The sequence below is a fragment of the Stegodyphus dumicola genome, chromosome 5 (assembly GCF_044657685.1).
Source record: "Stegodyphus dumicola isolate Sdum_Otavi_A_Nest chromosome 5, ASM4465768v1".
Classification (NCBI taxonomy): domain Eukaryota; kingdom Metazoa; phylum Arthropoda; class Arachnida; order Araneae; family Eresidae; genus Stegodyphus; species Stegodyphus dumicola.
Window position 1 is genome coordinate 145,245,076 of NC_140772.1, and position 20,414 is coordinate 145,265,489.

A 20,414-nucleotide genomic window follows, 5' to 3' on the forward strand; every position below is an offset into this window, starting at 1 on the left:
GGCCAGAAGAGGAAGAATCCTACTGTTAGTTCTTTAAAGAGAGATTTAGAAGTTAGTTTTTAAGTGAGGAGGACAAAAAGGGAGAACGGGTTATAGAAGAAATGAAGAAATCTAGAAAAAGGTTCATTAGAAAGTAGTAATAATATTGTAGTGGCTAAATCAATTATTAGCCCACCGGATGAGTCCAGATCTCGAAACTTTGTGCTGCTGGGAAAGGAGGGAAATCTAATAAAACAAGTTTTATATCAAGCTTGTACAGAATACCAGCAGCTTAGCTGCCAGCCTTCGTCTGGCTTTTAAATGTACCGGGAAAATGGCTGAAAGAAACACCAATTTTTAAACTTGAAAACAGCGTAGAATTTTACTCTGCAGAACGACTTCATAAAAAAAAAGTTATTACGTATAACAAAATTACCATGAAATAAGCAATATCCCTTAATACAAATATTAATGATCTTAATAAATAAATTAACCAACTTCCCTTTGCAAAATCTTAAGAACTCAAATGGTATAAAGGAGGTTAAGAACTTTGTTTCCTAAAAAAATCACTCAAAACTTTTCAGTATCTTAAAATCAGTGAAATGAGCAACAAAGAACACAAAAGAATACAAAAATCAAAAAAATTCTGGAAAGCAAAGTATAATTAATGATAATGCAAAGTATAATTAATGATATCCCTTGTAATGTTGCGCGCTTCCAACCTGCACGCAACAATAGTGGTGACTGCTAACAACTGGAAAGTAGACAAATTCTTGAGAAGGGTTTAAATCCCTTTTTATTCAACTTTAGAAATTACAAATGCGTGCTCTTGACGCTCGCAAACTACGCCGACCCGGCGGTAAAATAAAAATAAAAAACTAAAAAAAGAATAATAACATGTGACTAACTACGAGGCTCTCTATACGTAACTAACCTCACCGCGTTCTAAGATACCGCTGATAATTCAGCAAACTTCTGAATATTACGTTGAAAAATTAACAACAAGAACGCGTGGTTCTTCAATTTCTAACTAGCCACCTCCACGCTCGTGCAGCAAGAAACACACTTTCGAACTCGTTTCCCTTCTATTTAACTCAGATTACTTCCGCTGACAGTTTGAATCCTTTGCGCGTTCTACTAAAATTTACATACTCTGGCATTGGCAATTCCAGGGGAAAGTAAGGCTTAACAGGAAAGATAGTTTAAACTTAAAATAAATATTAGTTAAAATAAATATAAACCCTACATTTCCCGCTGCCAGAATTTGGAAAACTTGGAAGCAGGTCCTAGAAACGACCTATTGGAAAGTTTCCACAATTCTGATCTAAATTTTAAGAGCCTCGTTGACATAAAAAAAATCTGTTATCTCACAAAAGGTAGAACAAATTTCTGTAGATACTTATTTAATTCTCTCTTCTTACAGCAACCTTTCCCGGACTTCAGCAATCAATCTGTTCTCTTCCTTCCAGTATCTGGAAGGAATAAGTATCAGTATCTTTCTAAATACATTATAATTTACACTTTCTTGACACTGAATAAGTTTTTGTTTTTGAACGATTTATTTTCCTTAGTTACTGCTTAATTCACATTCATTCAAGTATTCAAACATGAATTTAACTTTACCCTGGCTCTCCACCATGTGAGGAGTCAAACGGGAATATTCGTGTTTTAGTATTGCAACACTTCTCCTAACCACAATGATTTGTTAGAATTCAACGACCAAATAGACACACCTTACTCGATATTATACAAGTCGATGAGCTACTTTAACATTCTTAAAATTCAAGTGTAGGTGGAGAACATTACAAAACACATTCATTCTAAATTCCCCCTCATTTATCTATAGACATGCAGGCTTTCGCTCTAAAGCATGATTTTATCTACAGTTTAATAATTAAATTTGAATTCATTGCTTTTGAGCATTTACTTTTAGCATCTAAAATTTTATGCTTCTAGACTAAATTCTACTTTTACATAACTTTCAAGCATTTACGTATATTTACAAAATTCTAATACATATGATTTTTACAATTTACCATAAAATGAATAAGAGAAAAATAAATTTTTACTTTACTCATTCTTCGCCAAGCTGGAGGCACTGAAACTAAAGTTGTTATTAATACAAGAATACGAAGTTATTTTTATCTTCGGCCAAATTCTGGCTTTAACATAAAAGAATTAGTCTTTCGACCAACAGAAACTGCTTGTTCCTAAATTTTATACTTAAAGAAAATAATACTTTTGCATTAGCTAAATAAAGTAAAATAAAAGTAAATCTCAACCGAAACACATTGACTTTCGTCAAAACATAGAACTTTGTATTTACGCATAACATTTCGGAACAAAAGAAAAAAAATGTTATAGAAGATTTTAACTTATCTTTGAGTTTTCGATGATTGTAACTCCGACATTCTCTTCTGGCAGAACTGCTCCCATGTTATAGATTCCAATTTTTTCTCTTGGCTTCTTTTTTTTGTTATTGTTGCTTCTTTGTCTTTGAGTATGGTAGTAAAGTCATGCTGCGATAATGATGTTAATGTCACACTGCGACTTTTGTATAACTTCACAAAGTGACATAAATTTAATTGCTTTAAAGCAGCGGTTCTCAACCTTTTGACTAACACATACCATCTAAACAAAAATTTAAAAACCTTAGTACAACCAGTATAATTATTGTACATTTTATAATACTTATTCAGTTTCTCAATATAAATAGAAAAAATAAATGTTTTGCCATTTGCACAAGCTATTGGCTATCTGTATTAAATAGGCACACATAAAAAATATTAATTAAGAATTGGTTACCATTTTAATTATCAAAATTTAAGTTATATACTTAAATTTAGTGTAAAATTTGGGCCTGTTTAAGAGAGATCAATTTCTTTGTCTGGCCTTATTTCACTTAGCTTTAAGTGTGATCCACTTTTAATTTTATTCTGTATTTATTTTTCAAATAAAACATGGAAGAAAATCCTTGTTCACACAAATAGGTTGTGCGAAAAGGCAATAAAAATTTAGCTTTATTTGAAATGCCTTTAAATTCTTTTTTTCGGTGTAGCCAAAAGTTGTTATTTATGAAATCTTCAGTGGAAGTGCAATCACAGGAATTTTCTAACAATTGTTCTTTTTTTCTTCATAGAATTTTTGAACTTTGTTTCTTTGCCTACCACCTATTTTTTATCTTGTGTACCACCTGTTGAGAATTGCTGCTTTAAAGATCTGTGTGGGTGTCGCACAGTGTTACATTAGTTTAATCAGTATAATGTCGCAATAGCAGTATTTCAGACATCTCCTCCAGTAAAACTGATAACAGCAGAAAAGCGTTTTATTGATCCAGTAAGAAGTTACTCTTCCAGTTATTAAAATCTTACTGGAATCTTTGGAATTTTTTAATTATTGAATATAGTCATCACAATCATATCAGATTTCCTCAGTGATTATTGTTATATCTCATTGTATTGAAATTATATAACAGATGCGTTTATGATTCATTTACATTTTTATGTAAAACTTTGCTCTCATAAATTGCTATAAAACTATATGCTCATAGTTTTTGTGTATCACTTTTGTGTACTTGCGTGTATTGCTATAAAACATATGCTAATAGTTTTTGTGCAAATAAAACTTACATTTCTTCATTCAAATATTTAGTATAGCCAATAACTACAGTGAGCATAGTTATGTGAATGAAATTAAGCATATAAAACAATTTGTTTTCCAATAAATGTAAGAAAGTTTTAAATAGCAAATTTTCTAGTGTATAAGACGCACTTTTTTTCTTTGAAAATAAGTCGGGAAAAAAAGGAGGTGCATCTTGTATGTCGATACTCAGTTTTTGATTGCATTAATTTCTGGAAATTTCCTCTTTTTTTGGAGTTATGTGATTTTTTTCTTGTTTCCTTGCGATGTGTGGGAATATTACAGTTACGGAGAGCTTAGTAAATGTGCATCTGGCATGAAAACTGCAATTTTTGCGAACGACTTTTAAGTGTGGGAAATTTCAACTGTTTGGTGTTTCTTAAGTTTGTTGGCAAATTATGGTTCAAAAACAATGTTGAAATTGCTGTAACAAAGCATGCAAGCTGGATGCAGGCTTCAAATTTTGAGGTTACACCATCAAGAAGAAGGGGAAGGCCTAACATTTGGAAAGTTTGTGAATGGGTCAAAGCATCTTGGGATGCTGTGAAAACAGAGGCAGAGGTTAAATCATGTATGAAGTGTGGCATTATTAATACACTGGATGGTACAGAGGACAATCTGTTGTATGAGGACTCGAATGCTGATTTAGGAGAGGTTTCAAGTGACTTTTCATTTAGCTATGGTGATGAGTGTTTAGGTTTTGATGAAGAAAATTAAAAGCTCTTCCCCAGATGAATTGTGGGTATAAAGTATTACTTTGCATTTATATTTAAAATACTGTAAATTCATTATAATGAAATGTGTATAAAAAAAGGGGGATGTGCCTTATGCGCCTGCAAATACGGTAATAAAGATATAAAAATATCCATTCACTTAAGAGAAACTTAAATTCATTTCCTGCAAAAATTTTAAAAGATCCTTTTAATATATTTAATGCAGCCTTTTCTTAATTAATAAGAAGTTAATATTGTTAATAACATATTTTATTTATATCGGCAATTCTGTCAATGTATACATGTTTTTCGAATGGCCTTTCATCGAATTTTACAAAATATGACTCGTATTCATAATATAAGTTTACAATGTCTCCTTCAGCCTCATGAAATTAAACAAAATATGCATTATTATTATAAAAAATTATAATGCTATTATATGCATTGAGATGAGCAGTGACTGGCAAGAGTTTTAAAGCTATTTATTAAATTTTAAATTACTTTAAAATTGAAAGAAAGCTCCAAATTTTTAAATAGGTACTAAACATTTTGATGATTGTTTGATTTACTATTTTGAAGCTTTATTATTTATCATTTATACTTTTATTATTTTTGAAACTCGGACGCTTCCAAACATATGAATTTATAATACTTACAATTCAGTAAAAACAAATACAAACTTAAAATTTTAGATTCTAAGCTTTCAAGACAGCTTCTGTACACAAAAGTACTCGCTGTTATACACTCATGTCCATAAATTAAGGATAATGCAAAATCAGGCAAAGGAAAAGTTAGAAGCAAAACAAATTTGACTTATTTGTAAAGCTTATTTATTAAACAAAAGGTAAAGAGCAAAAACAGATGCTATATGTTTGATATTATTAAAAAAATTAGCGATTTTTTTTTCTCCCTGGAGCAAATTACAAAAAAAAAAAAAAAAAAAAAAAAAAAAAAAAAAAAAAAAAAACTTATTTACAAAAAACCAATATTACATGGTTGGTTTGATTGTTAATACATTGTATGTCTCCCAGACGATGCAATACAGTCCGTACAACGCCTAGGCATCTGAGTATCAAATTATCGATCTGATCTTGGGGAATATTACATCACTCAAAAAGCAATGCACTCCGAAGTTCCGGTAGACATGTAGAAGGAGGTTGACGGGCTGCAACTCGTCGGCCAAGCATGTCCCACACGTGTTCTACTGGTTCAAGTCTGGTGAGAATGCTGGCCAGTCTGTACGGGTGATATCCCCGAAACAAATGTACATGTTGTTCCAGAATGACGTCCCGATAGATATGGCTTGTCATGATTCCAATTTGAACATGAAGGTCAGTTCTGGAACCCAGAATAATTCCACCCCAAACGAGCACTCCTACACCACCGTGACGGTGTCGTTCAATGATGCTTTCTTGGTGGTAACGAATACCTGGAGCTCTCCATATGAAAGTCCGGCGAGAATCAGACTGCAAGCTAAACCTGGACTCGTCGGAAAACATCACACAAGCCCACTGTTGCGGTGTCCACAGTGCATGCTCTCTACTCCAGGCTAACCGCAGGCGACAGTGAGTTGCAGTAAGTGGAACGCATCTGACAGGTCTACGAACATATAAACCAATCTGCCCTAAGCGTCTGTACACGGTCTGCCTTGAAATTGTCGTACCAGTGGCTGAAGAGAGCTGACGAGGCAGGTCTCAGGCTGTGCTCCACCTGTTTGTTTTGGCAGTAACTGCCAAATACCGGTCCTTATTCGGCGCTGTAACTCTGGGGCGACCTGTGCTGTAACGTCTACTCACATTACCATCATCTCCAGTATCGGAAATTGTGTTTGACATAATCGAAAGTTCCAACTTACTTTTATTAAATTGCTCTAATAGTCTAAAAGAAAATAATAAGCCGTATCCAATTAGAAGATTAAGGAACAACACAATCTGCAACATTAACTGAAATAGATTATTTTAGCTTAGCTTATACCGTCCGTTATACATTAAACGCGCATGCGTAAACGTATTATGCATATGCGTAAACGCATGCGCGGAAAATTTGTAGCTTTGAGGTCCGGATTATAGATCATTCCAGATTATGGATGTCCGGATTAAAGACTTTTGACTGCACTTTCTTCAATACATAACCCGAACAAAGAATCGAAATTGGAATTTATCTTTGTCTCGAACACTTTAAACTTATTCTTCAGCACTTCCAAATCACTTCTTTGGATATTTTTGTCGGCAACGTTTTGTTTTAACTTTGTTTTCAATGTATGTTTTTTCGCTGATATCTCCTTTAGTGACCTTTTAATTACCAAAAGTCAATAAACAAATAAAGAGCTTCAGAAAGAGGGATGGTACTTACTTTTTTGTTTCTACAGAACTTCAATCTGAAAGTATCCTATGTAATTCTTCATTTCACAAAACCGAAAGTAATATCACAGTCTCATAAACTTCATTAGCTGTTCCGGCTCTGACCGCCTAAACAATTAATTAAACAACGTTGAACAATTTAATTAATTGTAACAAATTGCCTCAGGCTCTTTTATAAGTATTAGTTTATGTTTTATAAAAAATTAGCAAATTTTTGATTAAGAAACATATTTTTAAGGCAAGCAGTGTAATTAATAAAACATTTGTATTTTAAGTGTACAAGACAGTCTGTCTGAAATTGTAGCTTTTAAATACTTTTAGTCCAAAGTAGCATTAGCCCAAACATCTAATGATTGTCTGTAAATGAAAAAAATTGCCCGTTTGGACCTAATTTTTATCCTATAAAATCTGAGATTGTTTTCATTATTTATTTGAGGGGTACTGAACCCAAGGTTTGCATAACTTTTCAACCACAAGGTTTGTGCTTACATTATTTTCTTATTTTTTATAAAAAGTTTTAGAAAAGTATTTAAAATAAATGGATCTTATATCGAGTTAAAGAAAGTGCTTACAGATTGTATTTTTTAAATAAGCTAATTATCTTTAAGATAAATGCTATTATTTTTTTATGATGACAATAATAGGAAAATAAGGGGAATAAAGTCTCCTGAATATTTCTTTTTGCAGAGTTATTTATATTAAAATAAATTTCATAATCCTTAATTTTATTTGCATGAATTTCACATATTTCATAAAAAAACAGATGCATATTTGTATCCTATAAAATAATTTGTTAAAATTCTACAGGATATTTGAGTGGGCTTCCCAGACACTGTTATTTCATAAAATAACAAGCAAATATTTATATTGTATACATCAATGCCTTTAAAGATTACGTTATTTCATGTAATTGTAAGATACCTGTTTAAGTATTTATTCCATGCTAAAAGAAATTATTTGTAAATTAGGTGATATTAATTTCTTTAAAAGTAATTCATGGGTTCAGTGCAAATTGCATTTTATTTTATAGAAGAAATTTTGTTTCACAAACTTTTTGCATACACAAAGCTTTCGGTCGAAGGCTTCTTAGTATTTTTCGGTTTCGGCACGAAAATCGCCTACAGGTCGGCAGATAGTGTGGCTGGATACGAGGTTTTTATTTATGAACCTCACGCTGTAACATCTTTCTCTATTGATTGCTATTTCCCTACTGCCAGTTGCCGCATTCATTCGAAACCATTTCGTATTTATCAAAATCTGACAAGAATATTCTGCGTGTCGTGATTTGGAAAGCCATCTTTCAATACGAAATAATCCGTAGATACACCTAGAAGATTAAAGGTGCCATTTAGTTGTTGAGTTATCGATGAAATGGTTTCATTTCATGGTTCTTGGACTATAGTTTAAGCCTAATTTTCTATCACGAATGAGGCCCACCAGCGGCCGAGCGGTGGAGTCACCGAACGCTGGTAGTCGGTCCGAGGTTCGAATCCCAGGAACGGGCTGGGCGTTTTCGTGGTTTTCCCCATGTGTAACGTGTATACAAGCCAGTTTCCCTTAGAAAGTGCTCCACAAAGGCACAGGCAGATAGCCCTTGAGGCTTTGTCATAATCACACACAATCATGAATGATGCCTTTTCTTTGTCAAAATTTTATTGCAAATTTTTCATCTCTGGCAATTTCTAAATAGATAGATTCGATGCACTTTTAAAAAGTTTAAAAAGTATACCAGTATTTCAGTGGTAAATTAAAATTTAGAGCTATCTAAATTTATGTGCAGTCATAATTCACTTGCATTTAGAAGTATCTAAATTTATGTGATGTCAATTTATGATTTAAATGGATGTGTGTGCCAAGTTTGGTGCTTTTATGCATGTACTGTCATCACTGTGGTTTATTATGGTCTCGGTAATAAAATTGTACCTATTTTTGTTTATTATAGGAATGCGAAGCGCCCAAGAAGAGGATGTGAGCAAAAAAGCCCTGTGGATGTGGAGGCTGAGAGGTAAGATACCAATTTTTTCTCTTGGCTTCTTTTTTTTGTTATTGTTGCTTCTTTGTCTTTGAGTATGGTAGTAAAGTCATGCTGCGATAATGATGTTAATGTCACACTGCGACTTTTGTATAACTTCACAAAGTGACATAAATTTAATTGCTTTAAAGCAGCGGTTCTCAACCTTTTGACTAACACATACCATCTAAACAAAAATTTAAAAACCTTAGTACAACCAGTATGATTATTGTACATTTTATAATACTTATTCAGTTTCTCAATATAAATAGAAAAAATAAATGTTTTGCCATTTGCACAAGCTATTGGCTATCTGTATTAAATAGGCACACATAAAAAATATTAATTAAGAATTGGTTACCATTTTAATTATCAAAATTTAAGTTATATACTTAAATTTAGTGTAAAATTTGGGCCTGTTTAAGAGAGATCAATTTCTTTGTCTGGCCTTATTTCACTTAGCTTTAAGTGTGATCCACTTTTAATTTTATTCTGTATTTATTTTTCAAATAAAACATGGAAGAAAATCCTTGTTCACACAAATAGGTTGTGCGAAAAGGCAATAAAAATTTAGCTTTATTTGAAATGCCTTTAAATTCTTTTTTTCGGTGTAGCCAAAAGTTGTTATTTATGAAATCTTCAGTGGAAGTGCAATCACAGGAATTTTCTAACAATTGTTCTTTTTTTCTTCATAGAATTTTTGAACTTTGTTTCTTTGCCTACCACCTATTTTTTATCTTGTGTACCACCTGTTGAGAATTGCTGCTTTAAAGATCTGTGTGGGTGTCGCACAGTGTTACATTAGTTTAATCAGTATAATGTCGCAATAGCAGTATTTCAGACATCTCCTCCAGTAAAACTGATAACAGCAGAAAAGCGTTTTATTGATCCAGTAAGAAGTTACTCTTCCACTTATTAAAATCTTACTGGAATCTTTGGAATTTTTTAATTATTGAATATAGTCATCACAATCATATCAGATTTCCTCAGTGATTATTGTTATATCTCATTGTATTGAAATTATATAACAGATGCGTTTATGATTCATTTACATTTTTATGTAAAACTTTGCTCTCATAAATTGCTATAAAACTATATGCTCATAGTTTTTGTGTATCACTTTTGTGTACTTGCGTGTATTGCTATAAAACATATGCTAATAGTTTTTGTGCAAATAAAACTTACATTTCTTCATTCAAATATTTAGTATAGCCAATAACTACAGTGAGCATAGTTATGTGAATGAAATTAAGCATATAAAACAATTTGTTTTCCAATAAATGTAAGAAAGTTTTAAATAGCAAATTTTCTAGTGTATAAGACGCACTTTTTTTCTTTGAAAATAAGTCGGGAAAAAATGGAGGTGCATCTTGTATGTCGATACTCAGTTTTTGATTGCATTAATTTCTGGAAATTTCCTCTTTTTTTGGAGTTATGTGATTTTTTTCTTGTTTCCTTGCGATGTGTGGGAATATTACAGTTACGGAGAGCTTAGTAAATGTGCATCTGGCATGAAAACTGCAATTTTTGCGAACGACTTTTAAGTGTGGGAAATTTCAACTGTTTGGTGTTTCTTAAGTTTGTTGGCAAATTATGGTTCAAAAACAATGTTGAAATTGCTGTAACAAAGCATGCAAGCTGGATGCAGGCTTCAAATTTTGAGGTTACACCATCAAGAAGAAGGGGAAGGCCTAACATTTGGAAAGTTTGTGAATGGGTCAAAGCATCTTGGGATGCTGTGAAAACAGAGGCAGAGGTTAAATCATGTATGAAGTGTGGCATTATTAATACACTGGATGGTACAGAGGACAATCTGTTGTATGAGGACTCGAATGCTGATTTAGGAGAGGTTTCAAGTGACTTTTCATTTAGCTATGGTGATGAGTGTTTAGGTTTTGATGAAGAAAATTAAAAGCTCTTCCCCAGATGAATTGTGGGTATAAAGTATTACTTTGTATTTATATTTAAAATACTGTAAATTCATTATAATGAAATGTGTATAAAAAAAGGGGGATGTGCCTTATGCGCCTGCAAATACGGTAATAAAGATATAAAAATATCCATTCACTTAAGAGAAACTTAAATTCATTTCCTGCAAAAATTTTAAAAGATCCTTTTAATATATTTAATGCAGCCTTTTCTTAATTAATAAGAAGTTAATATTGTTAATAACATATTTTATTTATATCGGCAATTCTGTCAATGTATACATGTTTTTCGAATGGCCTTTCATCGAATTTTACAAAATATGACTCGTATTCATAATATAAGTTTACAATGTCTCCTTCAGCCTCATGAAATTAAACAAAATATGCATTATTATTATAAAAAATTATAATGCTATTATATGCATTGAGATGAGCAGTGACTGGCAAGAGTTTTAAAGCTATTTATTAAATTTTAAATTACTTTAAAATTGAAAGAAAGCTCCAAATTTTTAAATAGGTACTAAACATTTTGATGATTGTTTGATTTACTATTTTGAAGCTTTATTATTTATCATTTATACTTTTATTATTTTTGAAACTCGGACGCTTCCAAACATATGAATTTATAATACTTACAATTCAGTAAAAACAAATACAAACTTAAAATTTTAGATTCTAAGCTTTCAAGACAGCTTCTGTACACAAAAGTACTCGCTGTTATACACTCATGTCCATAAATTAAGGATAATGCAAAATCAGGCAAAGGAAAAGTTAGAAGCAAAACAAATTTGACTTATTTGTAAAGCTTATTTATTAAACAAAAGGTAAAGAGCAAAAACAGATGCTATATGTTTGATATTATTAAAAAAATTAGCGATTTTTTTTTCTCCCTGGAGCAAATTACCAAAAAAAAAAAAAAAAAAAACTTATTTACAAAAAACCAATATTACATGGTTGGTTTGATTGTTAATACATTGTATGTCTCCCAGACGATGCAATACAGTCCGTACAACGCCTAGGCATCTGAGTATCAAATTATCGATCTGATCTTGGGGGATATTACATCACTCAAAAAGCAATGCACTCCGAAGTTCCGGTAGACATGTAGAAGGAGGTTGACGGGCTGCAACTCGTCGGCCAAGCATGTCCCACACGTGTTCTACTGGTTCAAGTCTGGTGAGAATGCTGGCCAGTCTGTACGGGTGATATCCTCCGATTGAAGGCATTCGCTTACGATATTTGCACGGTGAGGACTGGCGTTGTCATCCATAAACAAATTGTGTGCCCATGGCACCCCGAAACAAATGTACATGTTGTTCCAGAATGACGTCCCGATAGATATGGCTTGTCATGATTCCAATTTGAACATGAAGGTCAGTTCTGGAACCCAGAATAATTCCACCCCAAACGAGCACTCCTACACCACCGTAACGGTGTCGTTCAATGATGCTTTCTTGGTGGTAACGAATACCTGGAGCTCTCCATATGAAAGTCCGGCGAGAATCAGACTGCAAGCTAAACCTGGACTCGTCGGAAAACATCACACAAGCCCACTGTTGCGGTGTCCACAGTGCATGCTCTCTACTCCAGGCTAACCGCAGGCGACAGTGAGTTGCAGTAAGTGGAACGCATCTGACAGGTCTACGAACATATAAACCAATCTGCCCTAAGCGTCTGTACACGGTCTGCCTTGAAATTGTCGTACCAGTGGCTGAAGAGAGCTGACGAGGCAGGTCTCAGGCTGTGCTCCACCTGTTTGTTTTGGCAGTAACTGCCAAATACCGGTCCTTATTCGGCGCTGTAACTCTGGGGCGACCTGTGCTGTAACGTCTACTCACATTACCATCATCTGGGAATCGTTGCCAAAGGCTGGAGATGACACTCTGGGCAATTCCAAGTTTGTCTGATACTTCCAGTTGGGTACGCCCACATTCCAGACGGCCGATAATTCTACCACGTAAAAAATCATCCAAATGCGTCCTTTGTCGGTTATTGCACTGAAATGCTTATAAAGCCCCTGCGAACTATTTGGTTATTGCACTGAAATGCTTATAAAGTGCCTGCGAACAATTTTACTTCTTTGCCTGTATTCGTTATATATCACTTTCTTACATTCTCGTCATTGTGAAGTACCATCGGTGTCATCTGGTTACTTCCTAAAATTTGCATATGATTCTTGAAGATGTGTGTTGTGATGTTACAGGTGATATTTTAGTATATTTTAGAGTTCGATTTCCGCGTGACTCCGAATTATCCTTAATTTATGGACATGAGTGTAGTAGCAACTTTGTTGCAGCATATTTTGGGTGCCCCCATGCTGCACAGACACTATACATTTACCACCCACCAACCTTTTTGAGATTAACTGTTATAGTAGCACCTTTCTTTTCAATTGTTGCAGGGAGATGAGTTTGCACTATCTCTAAAAAATACATTAAATGGAAAATTTACTTGTGAATTTTTAATTATAATTACTGCATATTTAAACAGAAAGTCAATTAATTAAAAACCATAACATTTTTGCGATGCAACTATCACACGGAGGACGAGTCCAAGGATTTTCAAGTTCTCTTTCCCTACGATCAGCTTCTTGAAAGAACTTTTCGGCTTGCAGCATATTTTGGGTGCCCCCATGATGCACAGACACTATGCATTTACAACCCCCGAACCTTTTCCGAGATTCGAACCCGAGTGCTTTGGTACGGCAGTCGGCCTGATCGAGCGGTAAAATATAATGTAAAAGAACAAAGCTTTACTTAATTCAGCTCAATTACTGACAAGTGGATAGATAACAAACTAAGTAACAATACATCATAAAAATTAAATAGCAGAACAAATGAGGATTAAACATCATTTTAAGAATAAAAAAAAGTTAGACATTTTAAATAACATTTTAAACATTTGCGATCAGATAAAACTGCTATTTTATGTTGTCTTCTAATTCATTTAAAGTCTTCTTGACATAACAGGTTCATACACTAAATATATTACTCTTCCTTCATGCATTGGGATATCTTTCCAGATGCTAATATCTACCTGCTTTATTTCTTCTGGGATGGTCACATATGCATTTAGTAGCACTATGCACTATTCATGGAAGTCTGGTCTTATTTTATTCGATTTTTTGAATAATTAAGATTTGACTCAGGCTGAGAGCTACGGGTGCTGGGTGTGACTTAATTTGGCAGATTTCATATTATACGTAATGTAAGTTATCAAGATATTTTGTAAATGATGATGTACATAAAAATATATTTATAAATGTTGACTTATGTAAAATAACCTATGATAACTTCAGGGATTTAAATGCCCCCCTTTTTTTTTTCACTTACCCAACTGTACTCTTCGGCTAGCGTGTCCGACATCACTTCAAAATATTTGTTACGATTACTATTAATATGTTTACGTTAGTCTCCTTTAACATTAATATGTTTCAATTCATTGACCTAAATAAATAAATATATAAATAAAAATTGACTTTAATCTATAAATGCATAACCAACAAGATTTCTTATTCTATCATTTAAGAAAATTATTTCAACTTCACAGAACACTCAAGAAATCTAACTTTCCTCAAAATAAAATGCAAATGTAATGGAAACTTATTTATAAAATCATAACGTTTTCATTGCTTTGAGTTCCATATTTGTATTTTAGTACATTTTATGCAGTTAGTTTTTATATAAAGAAAATAAGATAATACTGAAATAGAAAATTTCATTTAAGCAAAAACGTAACAGAAATTACTTTATAAAATGAAAATGTGTGCAAAAAGTAAACAAAATAAAAAAAAAAAAAAAACTATTAGGATTAATGTAAAATATTATTTTACAATACCACAGGAGCTATGTTGTTGAGAAACATTCTCTCTAAAAATTGAAGTTCTAATTCAGTTTTTAATTGGAATATATTTAATTCTGAATTTTTCGGTTGATTGCACAGTTAGGAGTTTTCAGCAACTCCACCTTTTCTTGCAATATTTGTAATCTAGATAAAGAATTTAAATTTTTTAAGATTAGATGTTGAAGTTCTGCGGAAGAGAAAAGGTCAGGGTATTACATATTTAATTCAGAAGTCAAACAACAAAAATCAGCGTTATATTTACAAAATTTTCACAGTAAACAGTCACTGTGAAAATTTTGTAAATATAACGCTGATTTTTGTTGTTTGACTTCTGAATTAGTATTTATTCGGCGTGTTATTGTGTCTTTATTACATAATTATTCTAAAAACCTGAAAACAGAACACTTTTAAAAAATTGACTATTGGCAAATTCAGAAAGTTACTGTTAAAAAATTTCCAGCTGCGGTAAGATAGATTTCCCACAAAGCAGGTTTAGGATTTGCTAGATTTGGCGAGAAATCACCCATTTGGCAACATCTTTCAGCGAAATTGGCAATATGCCGTAGACGGATGGAGAACCATTTAGAACGAGTTCTTACTGGTTTGACTTAGAATGTTCTCGAATGCATGCTAAAAGCTATATAAACCCTGCCTGTATGCGGAGTAGCAGTAGTATCTCGAGTCTATCGAGTTGATTTTCAGTCTAGTATTGAGTTGATTGGGGAGTGCGTAGAGAGAGTCTCTTAATGTATCGCGAGTTAGTGCATCATCGAGTCTTATCTTGGAGTGTGTTGAGCTCCAAGAACGATTGAACTGAGTCAGAAGCTGTATTCTAGTGCTTATTGTGGAGTGCATCGCGAGTTGTAGCGTCGAGAATCTCGACAGTACGTCGAGTTCTGAGAAGACTGAACCTAGTCGGGAGCTGTACTCTAGCACTTTGCTGTGAAGCTGTCTTCACTGTTACAGCCTAAAGGCTCTGTTGCTGATTGTTTCAATGTGCTTGTCGCAGTTTTTGGACGACTGTAAACATGTTTTTGGAGATGTCCTGAATAATACTGGCAAATACATTGTGTGTTTATTAAGTGTCATCGTTAATCACTCCAAATTGCATGAACCTGTACAGGAATGCAACAGTACGAAACCTTTATTGGGTCTTTCTGATGAGCCTGCTTTTGGAGTATTAGTCCTCAGATTTGCAGTGAGGACTAGCTAAAACAGATGCAGAAAATTCTGGTTGAAAATATTTTCCTTGTGTGCACTCTGGTAGCAATGGCAAGCACAGCTCTGCTAGCTTTTTTACTATAGTACTTTTTTACTGTTTTTTACTTGTTTACTTTTTTTACTCATCTGAAGAATCGGAGAATTTAAATCGCTGGTGGTTTTTTTTTTTTTTTTTTTTTTTTTTTTTTTTTTTGTTGTTTCCGCACCAAATTCTGCACTTTTCGATGTCTGAAAACTTCATAGCCAACTTTAACTTTTCTATGCCTTTTTCACTGAAAATTTTAAATTTCCGTTATCACTCATAAACAATAATTTAACATAAAGCAAAAAGAATGAATTAAATAATCGTTTAATGTTAGATTAAACATCTAAATGTTCTAGCAGCATTTATTTGCTCATGTATAATTATCGAAATATTTGATGTAAAATTAAATTAACAGTCATGGCTACATTATTTTATAAAATTCTGCAAATTTCAGATATTTTGCAACAATTTATTCAATAAATAAATCAAATAGAATTTTTATGGTTTCGAATTGTAGGATTATACTATTTCATTATTTTTCCACTGCAAAATTAAGGTGACCGAATAGATTTTGAGAGCATCAAATTTGTATAAAAAAATGCAGTTAAATGTTAAAGCAAATATATATTATATCCTGATATGATTGTTAATTTTTGAATTTTTTAATACATGCATTCCTATTTTTAAACAACTAGTCTGGTAATTAAAATAATGTTAAGATTCAAAAACCAAACTACCAACTCGTACTAATAATTTATGGATAAAAGTACTAAAAATGGAGATGTTACTATATTTTAAAAATATTTTGGTACTGATGTCATTCATAACAGCATTTTCCATGTTCTATTCAGCTTTCTAAATTATACAGTGAGAAAAATGAGCAACAAGAACACATAATTATAGAAAATATCATACTTGTCGATGCAAAAATTTAGAGAACCCGGTGAAATTGCCAAAGTTCTCAATAATCTGGGGCTTGATGTGATGCAATCATTTTGTTCAGTTTGATTCATTTTTTCATATTACATATGTCATTTATCCATATCAGCCCAAAACCAAGAATTTGGCACCGTTTGTACACCTTCATCAAATTCAGCAATGTAAAAGAAACTCTTGAAAAGCTAAAATAATTATTTTAGGTATTTTAGGTAAATTTAAAATAGATCAAGTCTTAAAATAAATAAAAAAGCACTATTTCATTCAAAATATTTCAGGTTCAAAGCATAAGTTTAGAGAAGAACAATTTACAAATAGATTTGAGTTTTAATACAATTTATTCCTGTGTTCTTATTAAATACGCATTACTGTTCTTTTTTAATCGATACAGATTTAAGTTTTGGTAGAGGGATAATTTTTTTTTACTTTGGTGTAATAAAGGCGTTTCTTCGAAAACATAAATTGGAAGAAATATTCTTGATGAATACTTACAAAATAATCTCTCTCTCTCTTTATTTATTTATTTATTTATTTTTAAATCTTAAATGATCATAAACAGCGTTTTTGTTAAAAATGCTATCTGTAAAATTTTCTTTAGTAAACACCAGCAAAATGGAAACTGCCCTAACATAATTAGAATTTTATTTATTTTATTAATGTATGTATAATGATGTATCTAAGTATGAAATCAATTAAAAATCAGCTTGCCATTTAAAAAAAAGCCTTGCTTTTATCAATTAACCCAAGTACATTTAGAAACAAATTTAATTGGTTTAATTATTCAGAGACTACTTTTAAGGAATGACTATATAGAAAATATTTCATATGAAATAAAGTTGCAACACTTAACTAATAGGATCACGTTCATTATTCTTTGCAGAACTTTATTGACATAGCTAATTTTATCTGCATATACATGTTTATGAATTAAATGTATATTCAACTGAGTAAAAGGAAATAATTATTTAATTTAAATTTTGTATATTTTGCTCTTTAAACAACCTGTTATTAGTAGTATATTCTGAGGCAGGAAAATGATGTTCTATTTTTATTGCATTGCATGATTATTTTCGTGTTATTTAAAAAAACATTAGCAAGCCTTGTGAAAACATAATCGAGTATATTTAGTTATCAATTAAATAAATTACATCATCAATTAAATAAATTACACAGACATCAGAAGTATGCAACCTGATAATGTAATGAAAGTATGTAGCATTTATGAAAAATTGTGGCTCGAATTGAAAGAACAGGAAATTTCTACAAATATTCTCATATTTAGAGTTGATTTTGGACTGACATCACTTTCATGAATTATTAGTTTTTTCTTCTTGATTGGTATGATGTCTCTTTCATCACTTGAGTATTCGTGATACAATTCTGCTTCAATAGATGATAAATTAGGGGAGATCTCACATCGACTAGACTTCATGATGAAATCCATAATTAACAATTGCCTGTTGTTTTTTTGTCCCCCTAAATCTTTTTAAACATCCGTATATAGATTTAAACACTTACTAAGCTCCCCTTGGAATCGGAGATTTCATTCGACATTTGTGTCATATTGTAAAAAATGATTACCTAATTTTCTTCCCAATTCAAGTCCTACACTGATGACTTTAGCTGTGAATGCAGCTGGTTCAGATTGGTCTTCATCATGTTTATTTGTTTCATGAATCATGTTAACTAACTCATCCTCATTTAGTTCTTCATCAACCATTATTCCTTTAATATATGCTTGAGCTAAATCCTCAAAAACCTTCTCCTACTACAGTTTGAGCCAATTTAGTGATCTGAGAATATTCACACTCTAATGGTAATCTATCATTCTCATCTTTAGCAACATCCAGCGTATTGCTTTCCAGCATGCGTTGAGCATTGATTGTTTAATCTGAGTATATGACAGTCCAACACAATCTAAGATTGTAAATTTCTTCCAAGCATCCATAAGAGTAAGATTCATTATTCTCCATTTTTTCTAAAATATACCTAAAGGTTTGTTTGATATACACAATGTTGTAAAAGCCAGAAAATATTACTTGATTCAATGGCTGTAATAAAGAAGTTGTATTTTTTGGGCAAAAAGACTATTTCTACTTTTTTGTGTTGTAAATTTTGAAGATGACCAGGTGCATTATCTATTAAAAGAAGAGTCTTAAAAGGCAATCCTTTTTTACCTAAATAATTTTTGACATCTGGGACAAACATGGTAAGAAATCATTCATTGAACCTTATGGCAGTGACCCGTGCTTTCCTGTTAGGCATCCAATAAAAGGGAAGGTTATTTATATTTGTTCCTTTAAATGAACATGGTGTTTTTGATTTGTTAATAACCAATGGTTTCATTATATAATTGCCTGAAGCATTGCAACAGAAAAAAATTGTATGACTTTTCACTACCTTATGACCACTAGCTGATTTGCAAGGTACAGTCAAAAGTCGTTAATTCGGACACCTATAATCCGGAATGATCTATAATCCGGACCTCAAAGCTAAAAACTTTCTGCGCATGTGCCGCGTTAGCACAGGCGTTTTACGCGAGCGCGTAAGAACTTGACTACTGCGCATATGCGTGTGAGCAAGCGCAGAATACGTTTTCGCCTGCGCGTTTAATGTATAACGGACGGTGTAGGCTAAAATTATCTAATTATCTATTTCAGTTAATGTTAATGATTGCGTTGTTCCTTAATCTTCGAATAGGATCCCGCTTATTATTTTTTGCAGACTGTAAGAGCAATTTTATAAAAGTAAACTTGAACTTTCGATTATGTCAAATAGAATTTCCGATGCTGGAACTTCCAAAGGATCTACAAAACGAAAGTATGTTTCAATGTCCAACAAACAAAAAGTGAAATTGCTGAAAAAAATGGATAAAGACATGAAGAATGTGACAGAGAGGTTAGTGAAAACGAAAAAATTTCCATTGACCAGTTAGTCGGTATTCTCGGCACAGCAATTAACGGGACTTGAACAGCAGAACTCTTTAACTGAAAAGAAATTATGTCTGTTTATAGAATTAAAGAGAAAGTATTAGTATCACATAAAATGAAGCAACTTAAACAACTTACATTGAAAGAAATGTTTAATAAAGTAAACAAATAAATATTAAGCTTTTTTTTTTTGTAAATTTTGATACCCTTTAGATCATAATTGTTCTTTATTTCATAAATTACGGTTTCATATTTTTAATTTTAGAATTTCTGCATGCCATCTTACGAGATTTAAACTGATGATCTATAATCCGGAAAAATCGATAATCCGGAATCGCCGAAGTCCCGACGAGTCCGGATTAACGACTTTTGACTGTATTTTTTTTTTTTTTCAGAACAACGTAGACACGTCAGCATTGAAGATCTGATCAGAAATGTAGGAGATCGTGGCAATTGATTTCAGCAAATTTTGCTGGATATTGTTGTTACATTCGAATCAGCAGATGCACTTTCTCCTTTCAATCTTAGATTATGTAAAGAATGCCTTTGTTTAAATATTATTAAATCTCTCAAACTAACCATGACTTGTGGAAAAAGATACCTTTTTTTCATCTGACAAAGTCGATAGTGACCGATTCTTAAGTGCTTTATAAATTTTTAAAGCCTTGTTTCTAATAGCATCAGTATCAATTGGAATCCATTTTAAATTTTCGTCTTCTACCCATATCTAATTCTTTTTCTAGTAGAGTCTTCATTTTTTTTTTTAATTGTCCTTATTGTGGCTTCGTTCATGGAGTAAAATTTAGCAACATTTGTTACTCCTTCTCTA

At 32.3% G+C, this 20,414-nt stretch overlaps 1 protein-coding gene and 1 pseudogene across 3 annotated transcripts in view; one reads left to right on the plus strand and one right to left on the minus strand.

The window, feature by feature from the left end:
• The window catches only part of LOC146997269 (cullin-5-like), a 572,661-nt pseudogene that overhangs the window by 128,231 nt on the left and 424,016 nt on the right, over positions 1 to 20,414 (plus strand). The gene's annotated exons all lie outside the window — the stretch shown is intronic.
• LOC146997271 (uncharacterized) overlaps positions 1 to 20,414 on the minus strand; it is a 45,447-nt gene that overhangs the window by 17,756 nt on the left and 7,277 nt on the right. Inside the window, exon 2 of one of the 2 annotated variants that reach the window (XR_015040946.1) lies at positions 15,681 to 16,840. The exons of the other annotated variant lie outside the window; for it this stretch is intronic. The gene's annotated coding sequence lies outside the window, so the exon portion shown is untranslated. Of the gene's footprint in view, positions 1 to 15,680; positions 16,841 to 20,414 lie in introns of those variants that run through there. 2 annotated transcript variants of the gene reach the window in all.